Genomic DNA, 12,481 nt, shown 5'->3' with positions numbered 1-12,481 from the left:
TTAGTTGTGCTGTAACATAATTATGTATCCCACGGCTGTTTTAATTTCTGCTTCCTTTGCAGACACCGTGACAAATTGGGGGTCAAGCGAGTCCAGTTAAGGAAACGCTGGACAATTTGTCTACCATTTTGTCTCAAAAATTCAAGACGTCAGTAGGACAAAGAGAAAGGAAGATTGAATGCTTCAAAAATCTTTTCTTTTGACTTCACATTATTTCCTTTTTTTTAAGTGCCATTCACTTATCAATAAATTATTGTAAAAACAAGTTTTGTTTCTAATATTCATTGAAGTGCACCAGTGGTTCCTAAGACCACTTGGCAAGAGGATACGTTAGGCAGGCGGTCCCACTTGCGAAGTGAGACCACTTGGAGAAAATTTTCGCCTGGGTTTAAAGACCACTACAGCGGCGGCGCGACGAAGCGCACTCCGTCGTCTGCTTCTTTCCTCTAGCAAGATGGCGGCGACTGGCTTCAGTTACCCAGCCTCCACTCCAGAAGGCTGCTGACATCTTCGGCGGATGGCGTTTTCTGTGGGCCACGACCCTACTTTCACACGTTCGCCGGGCTGTAGCGGAGCGTGAAACTCAGGTGGTGCTTGACGTAACTAGAAATAAATAGCTATGTAAACGCTATGTAACGTCAAAGAGAAAGAGAAGGACGAAACGCGAGTACGCGACGTAAATAAGTATTTCATCAGAGATCACGAAGCGCGTGATTTTCTTTCTCCGCTAGCAGAATCTCACGATAGAGAGCTGTGCCTGAATCTGTGCCTTTATTAGTACGGCCGAGCTCAAGTCCGTTTCTTCTCCTCGAGAATTCTGGCTCCATGTTTCCAGAGCCGTATATTCCCATGTTTCGTTCTCGGGGGACATGGTTTCTCTTTCGTCTCCTGCCATCATCATCAAGGAACTTTGTCACGTGGGTAGGCAGCAAGATGGCGACTTCTTGAGTATGTGGTGCATCGTCAGCTGATGCGGACTTGCGAATTCGGACCCAGAATCAGGAAACAAGTAACCAAGTAAGAAATCATTCCTCGCCAAATTAGTCAGCCCAAGCAAGCCGTTCCCAGTGCAAACCATGTCCCGGTAGCGCTCTTCCTTCGCTCGCCAGCGAGCGACGCCGAAGAAGCGACGATGGACAGCAAGGGACTACGACCACACGAAAAACATGACGCTGATGTTCTTCCTGGACCGACTGATGGACAAGGGTCAGCCGCGCACGCTGCACGACCTGTCCTGTCAGTTCGGCACCAAGGGCTTCACTAAGGAGATGCGCCAGATCGCCGGCGGCAGCCAATCGGGGCTGCGCAAGTTTCTGCAGCAGTACCCGTTCCTCTTCACCATCGACGGCGACCAGGTGTCGGTGACGAGCTTCGAAGGCGACAGCTCGGGCAACTCGCCGCAGCGCGACTACGTGCAAGAGGCCATCGACTACTTCCGGGCCAAATTGGAGCAGTACGGCAACGCCGAGGTGCCCATCAAGTCGCTGCTCGGGCACCGGTCGCAGGCGACGCCCGAGATCAGGCACGTCTCCGGACAGCACGGAAGGTGGGTTCGTTCATTTCATTCAGCGGTGCTTTCCCGGAAGAGAAGATGTCCCTTCTCACCCTTTGCTCCGCCGCATTCCGCGGCGTCGTCACATTTGGAACGTCTCTCTGTTTTTGTTTACTCTTTTCGCGTCCACTTCGCGAGCCACCGAGAGGGAGAAATATCGAAAACAAAAGCCACATGGTCACCTGTGGGGTGGTTTGAGCTACTTCGCACATGCTGCTGTAACGCACGAAAAAACGAGGATAAAAAAAGAAAAAAACTAGAGCAAAGCCGAAATGACACTAGACGAGCTTTCACAGGCCACGCGAGCGCCGCTTCCAATCTGAAGCAGCGGTGTTTTAAGTAGCATCGCAGTGTGATGGTACTGCATGTTTCATAGCGCAACAAGCTTACACACATTACGTGCATTTTATCAACTTGCGCTTTCTTGCCTTAGCCACATTACACCATTTACCAAAGGGGGTCAGGGCTACATATTAGAGGTTACGGTAAAATAGCACAAGAGAAAAATCTTCAGGACTGTCGTATGCTTTGCACTATTTAAACTTTTCATCGAGCCTTTCTTTTGCATGCTAGCTACTCAACTATCCTGTTTAGCTGAGCTATTTGGTAGAGATTAATCGCTGAAAAAGTTAGGCATGCAGACACAACTCGATGGAAACGGGCAACAGAATTTGTTAATTCCATGTTAGTTCCAATTCCATTAAGTCTTCTGGAAATTACAGGAACACATTGATGTCGACATTAGTGTGAAAGAGTCATTGTGAGCCAAGCTAAACGTTTGTAGCTGGGCCAGTAGTGTGACCATTTAGAAAGCTGGGTGGCACAAGCTGTTTGCTCATTTTACTTTCACGAACAGCGATGATGTTTAAGTAAAAGCTTTGCAGTCTGTGATATGGCATGCTGAAGTCGTAATTCAATTATGAGATGTTGCTCCGAATTAATCTTGATGACCCTAAGTATGAGTCATTGAAGTGTGGTCACCCCCTTATTCAGGAATCGAACACAGCACCGTAGCCATCATGGAAGGTATTAGAAAAGGTCTACTATCCAGAACTTAAAATAATGTACGCCTTTTGGCAAATACCTAAATAAAGCGTAAGAAAATTTCATGAACCACAAACATACGTTACGCGGTGGCACACATTGTGGACATAAAAAGCATTAGGGTTTCACAAGCCCAGTTGGCACTTGATAAAGGTCACTGTGTCGTTCATAGATGGCCATGCATGATTTCAAATGAGAATGCATGATCTAAATATTTGCAGTGTACTACAAGTAGAGGCAACACTGAACCTCTGCAAACCATCCTCCATTGTAACAAATTTGCCCCACTGGTAAAGCAGGCATATAAGGTGCCTTTATACGTGTTAACTTTTTTGACAGTAGTGTTTATGACAACTCAGACAAACTCCTACTTCGTGTAGACAAATATAAGGAAAGTTTTGCCGGAAGGGTGAAGCAGTTAATGCAGTAGCAACTCGTTTGATGGTTATACCAAGTAAGGCAATACAAATTGTAGCAAACGTAAGTAAGCAGGTGGCATGGCCAGACCCATGTGAAGCCGCATGTAGAATGGGGGTGACAAGTGGCTCTCATTTGCGACCCTGTCGAAACACGGGGCCGCTTGCAGAGTGGCCGCAGCAGCATTGAGCGAATGGTTGTGGGCACTCGAGTGCAAACTGAGAGGGGAGAACATATCGTACAAGAAGTTTGACACGACCGCACTTGTTGCCCTCTTTCAAGATGGGGCCCATGAGGCTGTGCATAGCCGAACCCCAGGCGTTTTACTTGATCCTGCAGGCAGGTAGTGAACAAGCCTCTGCAATGCTGAAGAAGCTCAGAGGCACACATATCACTAACTCTGGTGAATGTCTTTAAATAGCTCACCAGTTCTACATACTAGCACCTATGCGCTCACGTCTCAATTGAGGCGTCACACCACAGAGCAAGGGGTCGGTGGTTAAATTCGCTGGTCGCTCACTATGGACAAAATATTCATTTTAGGTCCGTTTTTTCTTTGTAGCTTACACACACACACACACACATATATGGAACATCAGGGCAACGGCGGAAATGCATCTGTAGTGCCCATATGATTGCTTATACAAGTATATAGGAATACATTTATAACATGAAAAACATTTCATTGCCCCCAAAATTAGAGCTAATGATGCCACTGTTCATTCAACCCCTGAGAGGACTGATGAAACTTGAGATGGACTTCCTGACCCAGTTCTGCTGCGGCGCACCTTTTGTGTCACTCAAACTTTCGGTCTGACATGGTGCGCTCAGTTTCAATACTGCCTGGCTTTCCATTTCCGTAATTAGTATGTCAAATTACGTGTGGTTTTGTGGATTTTTAAAAAATGGCTATGCCATAAATTGCCACGTCCCACAACTTTTCCATATAAACCACTGCCCTCGAGTTAATAATTAAAAACTTAATTAACGAGTTTTTGTTATTTACTTTTTTCAGTGAAGCTTTAGATGTGGCAAAGTCTTTCCGCCTCGCCATAGTGTTAATTTGCGAAGACCACAGGGGTGCGACTTCAATAGCATTTTTATAAAAAATCTGTGTTGTCTTAAAAAAAAAAAACAAGAAAACACCCTGTATACCACAAGCAGGGGCCATTGGTACAGTACAGGACTGCATTGATGTTAATGGACACATTCGGTTCCAAAACGAGCATGGGACCAGTGTCAATGGGTTTCTGGATTTTCATGGATTGTTTTTTGTACACAGGGACGGCATGTGTATCGAGTTGTGCCTGGTTTCAATCCTATCGAACCCGTTTAAGGCAAAGGGTAGCTGCAGGCACGTTTGCAGCAGGGGTGCGATATTACAGGGTGTTTTCTCCATTTGGAGGACCTTTCATTATGTTTTCCTTTCACCAAGAGTGGTAACGTTAAACATCGAAGATATCATATTGGTTAAACATTATCCAATTTAAACTTCGCTTATGAACTGCCAATGAATGCTGACATTAAATTTTTGGATATCATGATTCTCGACAGTAAGGAACATACTAGCTGAGATTATGATGTCAGGGGCAACAAAAGCCTTGTGAGGATTCCAGACAATCCAAGCTTGTACAAAAAGCGTTGGGTATTGTTGAATAGTTGCTGGAAATCGTGCCGCCATGTTGTGGCCTGATGAACCACGTCGACAGACTAAGGAGCACCTCGGGTGCCATGATCGCCTCACTGGCTGAAAAGCTCCTGTAATAAGAATAATAAGACGACTGTAGAACCAAAAGAGAAATAAAAGGAGCGGCCTACTGATCGGCTTTGTGGTCACAGCGTATTGCAAGGAATGAAAAAAAAACACGAGCAGATTCCACATGGTTTTCACAGCTTCCTTCTATGCTCCTGCAGAAAGTACATTGTACAAGTACATTGGGCTAACTGGTAGGTGCATTAACACGTGGCTGCACAACCATAACTACTATAACTGTAAGTAAATTACTCACCGGGGAAAGAGTTTTCACAGACATACAGCGCCACCCTGTTGGGCACGGCCAGAAACACTAGGGCACATATACGAATACAAGTGACTGTTAAAGTGAAACATTAAATCAGTTTAGATTGATAAACTATACTCTGAAAAATCCATTGTTGTTAACTTCAACATCATAGGCTTATTAATAGAAGAGAAAATCAAGGTCAGTGTCTTATTTTTAAACTTTGTGGCAAAACCTCTGCACATGACCTCACGGATTTCAAAATGTTTCATTCGTATTTTCTGAAAGTTGTCTCTCGCCCCCTCAGAGGACTTCATATTTACCGATTAAGAACTATGTAGGCACTAGTAGATGGCACCGAAGATCTATGACGTGCAGGAACCTGAAAGTGGCGTCACCACCAGAATTTTTTTTTTGAGCATCGCTTACCAGGTGTCTTCTCCTGGTAAGTGTGGTGATTTTGGTATTGCAAGAAAATAATTTATTAATACAAGAAAAATGGCGTTTCTCTTTAACACGAACCATACCACCGTGTACGATGATGAAACGAAAAAGAAGCGTTGAGGGTGGTGGTATTATTGTGTTCATAAATTTCACTATGAAGAAGGCTTTTCATATCTGAAAAATAATACAGAACATAGCTGACTCCCCTCGGGGCAGCTTTCCACCAATCCTTCTGTGCTCATTCAGGGTGTGTACGCGATTGTTTTATTATCAGGGTAGTATTTTGATGTAGTATTTTGAAGTAATGCCATTTATACAACACACAAGTTGCATGCGCATCCTTCCCTCTGCATCAGCCAAAAAAGTGGTTGCCACGTTGAGCTGAAAAAGCAAAACGATAAACGCTTTATGCTGCCAACTTTATTTTGCCATTCACAAAGGAGAGTTGAGCTGTGGGATTGCAGCAAAACGTGACAGCAGTGTGTCCAATCTAAACAAGCCCCGAGTTTTAAATTGTTCTGCAGAGACTACAGCATACAAAAGAAACGCTGACTTTTGCAGGTGCTGTGTCTTCCATGCACAAAAAATAATGCAGCATCATTGAGCAGTTGACAAGTTACTGCACAGACATGAGATGAAAAATTCCTGAACACAGGGTGTCGCTAGAGCCAACATTTCGACAATTGTCTCCTTCCTCAAGGCCAACCTTAGCGCATGCGCGTGCGTACCCTCTTCTCTAATCCATACAAAGAAACAAGTGTGCAATTGAGGCTGGGGCGAAGGAGCTGTCGGTGTACCAAATTGGGTGAGGCTTGGTCCTCACCGGTTTTCGTCGTGTATGCACCATATTGCATGGATTCAAGAGCCTCCTTTGAAACTTTTATACCTGTTGTTGTGGTGTGTATTGAGCTTGTGAATAAGGTACGATTCTCCACATATTTTGTCCCTCGGGGACCGGAAGGCTGACCAAGTATGTAAAGCTTGAGATTGTCCAAGTTGTGGGCTGCCGTTATGTTTTTCTCGTAACCTTCTCCAAATTTCGATTTTCGTGCTCCAAAAGCAACATTCTGCTGCTCCAAAAATTGCTGCAAATCCTATTTCGGCTGTTGCACCCCTGAACGTCATTTTCAAGGTGTTTGCAAATCTTATATTTGAGACGAGAACAAAGTGTTATGTGGGCAGTAGAGAGAGGGTTCACTTCTGCATGCACTAACATGTCCTTGAAGTTTCCGTTACAGTGCTACACAACCCTTGGCACTTTGGGAAACACTTTTTGAGGTCGTTCGTTGCTTGCTAATATTGGATAATACTTACGAAGGATATTATTTAATTTTGGTAGCGCATTTCAGTATTTGGTTATAAATGCTAGCGGGGTGCATCCAGATAAGATTGGACGTGAGGTCCCGGTCACCATTCCCGATTTTGATTAAATTTACTATAGGTCTAGGCATTAGACACAGAAAGATGGTTTAAAAACTAGTTTTGTGAAAAAAAATTTTGTTTGCCTGAAAAAAAAATAAAGCAGTTTTAGCCGCAAAAGACACTTTTCCGCCAATTTCGTGGTTTCTGAATTTTGAGCGCACCTAGGGAAAAAACGGTGCACTGCTTGGTCACAATATTTATTGCCCCATGAAGAACAAATGAAGTGTTATCTTATGAGTCTATTCTTTTCCTTACCTGTTGAAGCACATCTGACGAGAAAAAAAAATCACAAAATGGCAAATCGCACAAATTACCTGTATTTCAGGAATTTATTGCTGCAAACGAGTTAAACTGAGGATAATAAAAATTGGTACATATTAACTTTGATATTTGCGCTCTCTTTTAAAATAATTTCCGTGGTTTTATCGCACTTCCTTTTACTCCACAATTGTGCTTAAACGTAAGTGGTTTACCAAAAATGCTGAAGTTTGAAAATATTTTTCTCAAAAGGCCATTTCTTTAATTTTTTTAAGCCCCTCTGATTGAAGTCAAGGATGTCATCGATTATCCTGCGTAAAAAAATGTTGCATTATTTTGGTTGCTAACGAGTTTAATGCGTCACATGTGACCAAATCAACCTAGCAGCCGTGCCGTTCGTTATGTGCTGAAAATCGTATGTAAGTTGTTCAGTGGTGCCTCTTTTGGAATTGCACAGACATGAGTCACTTTTGCAGCAACTGAAGCAGCTATCCATTTCAGAGTTTCTGTTTGCCAAAACCGACTCTAGAATCCAGCAACAGATGGCACTGCAGTGTAATAAATAGAGGCTGCAGAAACAGCCACGTCCTTGGCTGCAGAATGACACACTGCTTTGTTCCTTGTATACCGTAATTGCTGTGCGATCACTGCAATATAATTGAATAGATCCCTGCCAAAGTTTGCATTATCAAATTCTACCTTAATCCGATGAAAGCAATACAACCACATGGGATGAGACGCAGGGTGCGTAGCTGTAGGGTGTTGTGAAAGAACTAGAATGAATTCTTTGCAAGTTCCAACACAGCAGTGTCCAACCATGGGAAGCCTTGTTGAAATGCATTACGTGCAGCAAACTGATGGTGAAGTGAATGAAGCTGTTTTTGTGCAGGGAGTTTCGGGACTTTCTGGCCAAACACTCGGATGTGTTTGTGGTGAAGGAGGAGCATGTGGTACTGCGCAGCGTCCTCCAGAATGCTGCCCAGGGAGATGCAGTCATCAAGGTAACATACTTATTCCGAGCACAATTTTGAGAAAAACGACAAATTTTTTAGAAAAACGATGAATATACAGTAAATGGGCATCCCACTCCTCGAACAACAGTTGATGGCTACCGCGAAGCAGCTCCCACCTCGGCCCTGGCATGTTTGTAGACTGTGACGTTTCTTATTTTTAAATGTCACGAAGCATGCAGCATTTGCACATATCCTATGTACTTGCTCAAATTACAACAAAAAATACTCTTGTCCTGAATTTTTTACAGATGCATCGAAGTCTCATGCTGGGATATCTTAGCCAACTGTCAGTCCATCCTTTGCGGATGCCGGCATTCTGCACTCAAATGCAAGCATCCTCATAGCAGAGGCCTACGAAATATTACCTGCTGTTAATAACATTCAACAATCAAACACACCCAAGCCAGTTATATACACGCACTCTTTAAGCATTGTGAAAGCACTGAAGACCTAAATAGCACAGAAATCTAGTAATTTTACTGCTCTCTTCACTTTTATGCACCAGTTATTTGTCCAAGCAGCATGTTGTGGCATGCTGGGTGCCAGGGCACCATGCTATGAAGGACAACGTACTGGCTGACCTGCTTGACGCATCTGTCCATGTAAGCAGTGCCCACACATCCGTGGCAGTCCCGGTAGCGGACCTTAAACCCCTTCTATGAAAAACACTCAGGGCGTACTGGCAGCGTCTGTGGGACAGTGAAACATAAAATAAACAGCACATGGTTAAGCTATACCTCGGTAAAAGGCCACTCACATAAAAAACATATCGTACAGATGTCACACTTTGAGGACAACATTTAGACGAGTAAGCATCACCAGGAAAAAAACGAAGCACAGGAAAAGCACAGGTGGTACTTAGGCGTCTAAATTTTTTCCTCAAAGTTATGTACCAACTAGCCCAGCAACAAGTTCTTGTATGTCGCTCTTTGCAGACTTAGATAGGACACACGCAGCACACACTCACGCCTTTTGTCCGGCGTTGACCTAACCAGCTGTGACAGATGCGGTGAACCATTTACGGTGCTCCACATACTTCTACAGTGCACAGATCGTACAGGAAAAAGCGTTTTCTATTATTGTACCAGCAACAAATACCACTTAATCCGTAAGCAACCTGTCTTCAAACATGAAGCACTATTGGCATTTTTAAGAGATGTAAGTACTTGTAACGTTATATGCCCAGCCACCATAGCACGGCATCTCAGCAGGGGTTGCTGCTGCGGCAGTTAGTACATTACAGAAAGCACCTGTCTCCCAGCCCCTGGACTCAAGGGTGTTGACGAGGCATTTGAGCTAATGCCACTCCCATATTTTAGCGTCATCATCACTTGTCATTCATTCTCATCACTCATGATTCTTATAAGCGTATATGTTATTATGCATGTAAACTCGACTTATGCACCTTTAGTGTGCAGGATTTAGGCCCTTTACAGCCACTGAACACCATCATTGATCACATCCTATATCTGACATGGAGCTCTTGCCCATCAGTGGCCTTGCGCCATAAAGCATCATATATCATCATCAGTGTTGTCAGCATACTCGATTCGTGATCTAAGGCGCAATACCTATTCTTCAAGTCTAGCTTTGAGAACACTTTGGCTTGTGTGAGTTCCGGCAGTATGTCCTCTATTATTGGCAGTGGGTTCTGTTCTCTCCTGAAAGCTTAGGTGAGTGTCCTTGGGTCGTTGCGTACCCGTAGCTCAGCTGACTTCCACACCACAACCATGCACTTGACCCACTTTGTTGGCTCATCTACTCTGGTGATGATCTGTTGCTGTTGAAGCTCTTTGCGTGTTTGCTGTAGTATATGCAGTTTGATGCTTCCTGGTATGTTGCCGACACCTTAGATGCTTGATGCACAGCCCCTGGGAAGCTACCTTCTTCTTCATTGAACAATTCTGGGTACTTGTCAGTGATGGCGTCTTTCAGCGTTGTTTGGCCTTGTCCAGTCATAGACTCCAGGTCTTAATAAGGCCCATCTTTCCTGACAGTCTTTACACAACAAGGTGCTACGTGTTCCTCTACCACAACAACTTAATGGAGTATAGGTACTTCTATTGCATCTTCAGATTTCTCAGGTGGAGTCGACACTTGCCCTTTGGTGTTATTGTAGTACATCTTCAACTGTTTAGGGACTTCCTCTAATCTCGCAGTGTGCATATCTTTCAGGTGGTAACATTACCAAGGATGCTGCTCTCAACTTGGAGCCTGATCTGTTCTTGCTGTTTTTTATTTCTAGTGTCCGCGAAGATTCCATCTTTTTTCCTCGCACTGCCAAGATGTCTTCGGAGTTTGAGTCGCTTTCTTAGATAGCTCGAATGCTGATTTTGGGTCTTGCATTGTTTTGCAAAGTGGTTTCACGACCTGCAGTTGCTGCACTCTTTTTCTCCTACTGGACATAAAATTTTTTGGAAATGTGGTTAAAACTGCTCGAAAAATACAAGGACAGGCGGAAGAAATGAGCAGGGCACCACGGGTGCAGAGGTGCACCCGTGCGGCCTTGCTCTGTTCTTTCCGCTTGTCCTCGTTTTATTGCGCAGTTTTAACCTCACTCAAAGTATGAACAACTAGCCCGCAAGAACGTCCTACTTGAAAATGTCAGCTGTTCCACAATACCTGCTTGTTTTCGTTTGTGCAGTGACAGTTCTTGTCACACTCTGTGCTCTGTTGCCTTGACTGTGTGCAGAGGGTCGGCGTCTTGGCTCGAAGTTGTCACGTATCTCTGGAGTGCTCGCATTCAGAGGGACTGAGAGGCCTGAGGTGGCGGGGGCACAGTGACATTACTTTATCTAACGAAACAAACATCACGCAACCAACCTATGCAAGCAGCACTAACAAACACAACTATGCATTTAATTTCAATTTCTACGTCACGGCGAGCTCGCCAGCCGCATCTAATAAATAACCAGTACATGACAAATTCGTCTACTTAGGACAGCTAGTGACCGCGAAGCAGAACCAGGGACTAGAAGTAACTAGAATAAGAATGGGTGGGAGCACATTCGGCAAGCATTCTCAATCATGAATGGGTAATTTACCACTATCACTCAAGAGGAAGGTATTTAACAGCGGCATCTTACTGTACCTCCTACGGAGCACAAACCTGGAGGCTTACCAAGCGGTCCAACTTAAGGTGGTAGGCCACTCAAAATAAAAAATTTTTTTAAGAGCAGCCAGCGTTGAAATTATTTTGTCTCAAAACAAGTATGTCTAATTTAACTTACCCAGTCCACTTTATTAGTGTAAAATATTGAATATTTATTATTGGAGGCACTCTTTGTCAAAAATTGCGTAAAGTGGTAGTCAGCCAGCCCGTGATAAGTGACTAATTGGTGGCTTACTTTAGTAAAGCTTTGGCATTAATGTAACTAAAGGTTGGAGCTATGCAATGAACTAGGATAAATATTATGCAGTAATATCAAGGAAGTAATGTTAAAAAAAACCAAAAAGACGGGGAAAAAGAGCCAGTTTAGACAGAACCTATTTGCAAAATGAGCTGTGAATAAAAAAATATTCCATCAATTTCTTTTATTCTAGTTCACTGCACAGATATATATGTTGTAAATTATTGTGCGAAATTCAGTTCAAAGTACACGCTGAGAAAAAAAAGTTACGAAAGCTTACGTCACATGATTTGGAGCAAATTCTATTTGAGAAAAACGTAAACAGATTTCAGAGCTTGCAAAAGGTGTGCGTCCCCCTTGTGGCCGTTTTTAGAGATTTAAAAACAATTAGAACCACAAAGTTATATTTAATGACATCCTTTTATGTAACAGTCAAAATAAAATTTATAAAGTATTTGAACATCATTAATATAGACGAAACAACACTTACTTTTGAAACCAACACAATGCGATTTCGGTTTCGCTATACGAGGAGACGGGTATGGAAAACTGCTGTAGCTCGCAAACTAATGATGATAGGAGGATAATTTTTGTTGCAACATATGTTTGAATGTTTGGGCCGTGCTCAGAAAAACAAACTAAAATTGATTTCACGAAAAAAATTGACTTTTGAAGGTGGCCTACCACCTTGAGCTGAGGACAACACAGTGAAGGAAAATGATAGGTGTAACCTTAAGGAACAAGAAGAGAGCAGAGTGGGTCAGGAAACTAACCGGGTATTAAGGACATCATAGTCAAAGTGAAGAAGAAGACATGGACATGGGCAGGCATGTAGCATGTAGGCAAGATAACTGCTGGTCATTAAGAGTAACTGACGGGATTCCAATAGAAGGCAACGCACTAAGGGTAGACAGAAAGTTAGGTGGACAGATGAGATTAAGAAGTTTGTGGGTAATGGCCGCGAGATCGAGCGGAGTTGCG

General features: G+C 43.5%; 1 pseudogene; it reads left to right on the top strand.

Moving 5' to 3' along the window:
• Positions 1-936: 936 nt before the first annotated feature.
• Positions 937-12,481, top strand: part of LOC119378326 (egalitarian protein homolog) — a 51,325-nt pseudogene continuing 39,780 nt past the window's right edge.

This window comes from Rhipicephalus sanguineus, unplaced genomic scaffold (genome assembly GCF_013339695.2).
Source record: "Rhipicephalus sanguineus isolate Rsan-2018 unplaced genomic scaffold, BIME_Rsan_1.4 Seq782, whole genome shotgun sequence".
NCBI classification, from domain to species: domain Eukaryota; kingdom Metazoa; phylum Arthropoda; class Arachnida; order Ixodida; family Ixodidae; genus Rhipicephalus; species Rhipicephalus sanguineus.
Note: the sequence above shows the minus strand (reverse complement) of the source record. Positions and strands in the feature narration are given on the sequence as shown.